The sequence below is a fragment of the Rhinoraja longicauda genome, chromosome 34, assembly GCF_053455715.1.
Source record: "Rhinoraja longicauda isolate Sanriku21f chromosome 34, sRhiLon1.1, whole genome shotgun sequence".
NCBI lineage: Eukaryota > Metazoa > Chordata > Chondrichthyes > Rajiformes > Arhynchobatidae > Rhinoraja > Rhinoraja longicauda.
This window is the reverse complement of record NC_135986.1, coordinates 16,387,055-16,391,644: the sequence shown is the minus strand read 5'-3', so window position 1 is coordinate 16,391,644 and position 4,590 is coordinate 16,387,055. Positions and strand designations below refer to the sequence as shown.

Below are 4,590 nucleotides of genomic sequence, written 5' to 3'. Positions count from 1 at the left end.
ACATCATATCGACTCGTTTGGTAGCTCATATTTCATTCCTAACTCATTTCCTTTCGATAATTTTATTTCGAAACGTACTTTGATTCTCCTCCCAAACGTTGCACGGTCCGCTAAATTCCACCAGTAGATTAAAATTTGCTCCAGATTCTCGCTTTGCAGTATCTTTTCTGTCCCTGTTACTTTCATTATGTCTCCCTTCCTACATTCTATTTCCTGTCTTCCTTCCTTTCGTAATTTCTGCCGTATCGCGTTATTATCACCACTCCCCTATTCCTTCCATGACCCTGTGCGTGTTTTCCAGATTCCGACATCCAGGCTATTAACCCTGTCCTCACTGCTCCCACCGTGTCATTGTTCACATTCCCAATCCCCTCACATAAGCCTATTATTCCTGTGCTCGCTTCTCCCACTGTGTACTTTTTCGCGGTTCCCAGACCCTTACAACGAACAAAATATAATGTTAAACGTGGGATATTGGAGGTGATTTATCACCCGCAACTACAAATACAAACTAAACGAAGCTGCGAACTAACTTGCTTTCCTCGCAGTTATCAGACAAGTGAGCTATTCTCTCACGAGCTGGAGCGTGGCCCCGACGTCCCATCGACCTCATTGGAGACCTTTGCGTTAACGTTAATCGGACTTTATCAGACTGTCCCATGTATTAAATGTGTAGGAACATAACTGCAGATGCTGGTACAAATCGAAGGTATCACAAAATGCTGGAGTAACACGGCAGGTCAGGTAGCATCTAGGGGAGAGGGAATTGGTGACGTTTCGGGTCGAGACCCTTCTTCAGACTGAAGAAGGATCTCGACCCGAAACGTCACCCATTCCCTCTCTCCTAGATGCTGCCTGACCTGCTGAGTTACTCCAGCATTTTGTGATACCATGTATTAAATGTGGTACTCTTTATCATTTTCTGTTTTTTATTTGATTGGATAGCACGCAACAAAAGCTTTCCACTGCACCTTGGTACAAGTGATACTGATCAAAACCATCGCTAATGAATTTGATCTTTTGAAATCTTATTTTTTTGTTTTAATTTTCAAGATTGTTTCATCGTATTTCCGATGAGTAAAACATGTACTGTGTTTGCAGACCCTTTATGCTGCAGCAAGTAAGAATTTCTTTGTTCGGTGTTTGGAACATGTGACAATTAAACGCTCTTGCATTCTGGGATTCGGTCCATCACCGACTTTGCATTTTACAGTCAGAATCTGGTCAGTCCTTCGGCCGGACGTCTTAGAAATTTTTCCGTCAATTTTTAAAACGGTGTGGAGATGCCGGGGATTGAACCCGGGGCCTCATACATGCAGAGCATGCGCTCTTCCGCTGAGCTACATCCCCAATGTCGCGAGCATCTCGAGAGGCAAATTCGATCCAGTGTCGCTCCAGTTGTGAACGAAACATCGACGGAAAAAGACAGAAAATAGCGGGGGCAGGCCGAATCGGCCTTCGATTTGCTCTGGCATGCAACACGAATGCTCTGGCATGCAAAACTTAGCCCACTGTCCCAATTCTCCCCGGTAAATTCTGGATATCCTTTCTGTCCAGTAGTCTCTCATTCCCTTATTGAAACTGATCAATGGGAGTTGGTCGGGGAAGTGGACGCGAGTGAGAAGAACGGGTGGAAATAACACGAACGGAGTTGTGTACACCACTCATCTGTATATTTATATACATAAATAGGTCTGTGTTTTGGAATTAAATGCCGTTGGTGTTATTTTAAAGGTTCGGGGCAACGGCGGAAGCAGTGAATCTTTGCATCGAACACAACACTGCGAGTCAGTCTGAAAGAGAGCAGAACACAGTGGAAAGACTAATCGGTCGGGCAGCATCGAGTGAGGATGAGAGTCACCTGCTGGGTCGATAACCGATCATCAGATCGGTTCACACGCAAAAACAGAAAGATTAAAAACCCAGAAACAAATCAAAGCACAACAACAGATCTCCACCACTTTCAATCTCCCCACAATTAAAACTCCCTCCGCAACGCCTTGGTCACACATTCCTCCTCACCAAACCGCACACTCTCCAGGTACTTTGCCCTGCAATCGCAGGAGACGTAGCACCGGTCGATATATTCTTCCTCCACTCAATCCCGGGACCACAGCTGTCCTTCCAGATGACATATATGTTCACTTGCACCTTTTCTAACTGCGTGTAGTGCATCCGCTATTGCCGATTTGGGCTTCTGTACATGGGCAAGAACAAGCAACGACAGGTAGACTGCTTTGCAGAACACCTGTGCTCGGTCCGCCAAGGCCCAATGTGTCTCCCGGTCGCTAACCGTTTTTCAACTAATGTCCGCATGCCTTCACTGAACTTTGTCTCCTGGGCCTCCTCAATGGTCAAAGTGAGTTCACAAGCAAAATGGAGGAACACCATCTCATATTTCGCTTGTGTAGCTTACAACCATCATGGTGCAATCAATTAAAAAATTGCGATTTTAGGTAACTAACCTGCAACAGCGTACTCCTTCCCCCTTTTCTCCCCCAAGAACAGCCCTTTTTTCATCCAGGTCCCCCACCCCCGCACTCCTCACCCCTCCATGAAACCTGGCTGACCGCACTGGTTCCCCCCCCCCCTCGCTCTCAACTTGTACCGTTTATAATATACTCTACACACAATTCGCAAATTGTCTATCCCCAAGCTTAACAATTCGCAAAACTTGTCGTTGCGGGCCCACATCGATCTCATTATTTCTGGGCCTTGTCCAACAACCTGTCCAACAAACAACCCCCTCGCCTGTGTTCACCCATTACCGTCTGTGCTCTGTCCTGCTCCTCCTCTCCCCCAGCTTTCTTTCCCGTCCCAGTACAATCGGTCTGAAGAAGGGTTCGGACCAAAACGTTGCCTCTACATATTCTTCCGGGATACTGCCAGGTCCATTAAGTTACTTCATAATTTTGTATCTGTTGGAAATCATTCCACTGTTTAGGCCTCTTGTTCAACACTGGGGAAGAAAGGGATGTCAGGCGGGATTCAATGGGACAGCTGTATCCTAACCAGAGGCCCGACTCCTTTCGATATGAAAGTCCGCCAAATCCGGACTCTGCTCGCCCCGTGATAGGGAATTGGAAAGGGGTTGGATATCGATTCGCGGGTCGACGAAAATGGAGGCGTCGGCTGTAAAGGTTCTTTGCAGCTAGCTGCAGCTGGGAATTATGGCGCCAAAAGGGCGGCTCATGGATATGGGCACAAAGGGCTGTTCTGTACATTCTTTACTGACCGTGGAGCGATTGTGCTTACGTACGGGGGAGAGTCTTGCTGGTTGGTCTGCAAGAAATGTATTTAGTTGGGCCTGCTACGTGACAATAAAGAAACCACCGAACCATTGCAATCGCGTCTTTTCGTTGACATGACAGCACGCAACAAAAACTTTTTACTGTGCCTCGGTACATTTGTCAATAAACAACGAAACAAAACTATATGATCTAATTACACCCTCCACATTGCATTCCAAACAACACGGTGACCTTTCGCTCCATGCAGTATAGTCTTTTAGGTACTTCTGCCCGCAAAATATTCATAGATTCTGGTTCCACTGCCCTTTGACCACGTGGGTTCCAATATTCAATCCCTCGTGTGCACAGGTCGGGTCGCTACCTGAGAAATCCAGTACCCGTGAACGGGGGGAGCGCAGCAAAGGTTCGCCAGGTTTGCCCTGCGAGGAAAGGTGAAGCAGCGTGGACCGATCGAAACCGCAGGAAAGAAATTAGGATCGATTCAAAATGCTGGAGGAACTCAGCGAGAGTGGCGGCATCACTTTGAGAAGGAATGAGTGACATTTGTAGTCAAACACAGACAATCAACAGTGCATGAAAAGCTGACCAAACACGTCGGTAATTGCGGGCAGATGTACTGCACCCGTAGTCGACAGGATTCGAACCTGCGCGGGAGACCCCAATGGATTTCTAGTCCATCGCCTTAAACACTCGGCCACGACTACTGCGGTCGCAACAATAATTTTCCAAGAAGGCAACTTTTTAAGTTAGGCGATTATTATCCCAGGAAAGACAGGGATGACACTGGAGTGAGATAAACGGGACTGTTCCTCAAAAGTAAATTTAAATGTCACCAGGTCAGGCAGCGCCTGCGGAGAGAGAAACAGAGTTTAAGTTCAGATCGATGTTATTTCACCATAAACTTCATGCGGGCAATTGCACGGATGGACTCTCACTCAGAGCGGGACAGGTTACTCAGCCCGACACCCCAGCAGCACAGACTTTACATGTGACTCTCAATCTATGAATGTGAGAATCAACATGGAGGCGTGGGTTACTGCCGTTGGACAAGATGACTCCAGGACAGCTACTCACCATGTGATGGGGAGTGGCGATTGGGGACTCAATGTGGGCTCTCGGGTTCTGACACACACACACACACGCACACACACACACACACACACACACACACACACACACACACACACACACACACACACACACACACACACACACACACACACACACACACACACACACACACACACATATATATATATATATATTACACACAAAGACTTACACACAAGCACTTACACACCAACACTTACACACACAGAGGGAAAGAGAGACACGCACA

The 4,590-nt window shown here is 47.1% G+C and overlaps 2 non-coding genes across 2 annotated transcripts; both read right to left on the bottom strand.

Moving 5' to 3' along the window:
- Window positions 1–1,278: 1,278 nt before the first annotated feature.
- Window positions 1,279–1,350, bottom strand: trnaa-ugc (transfer RNA alanine (anticodon UGC)). The gene has a single exon. It is a non-coding gene; the product is annotated as a tRNA-Ala (tRNA).
- Window positions 1,351–3,874: 2,524 nt separating this feature from the next.
- trnas-aga (transfer RNA serine (anticodon AGA)) lies at window positions 3,875–3,955 on the bottom strand. The gene has a single exon. It is a non-coding gene; the product is annotated as a tRNA-Ser (tRNA).
- Window positions 3,956–4,590: the final 635 nt, after the last annotated feature.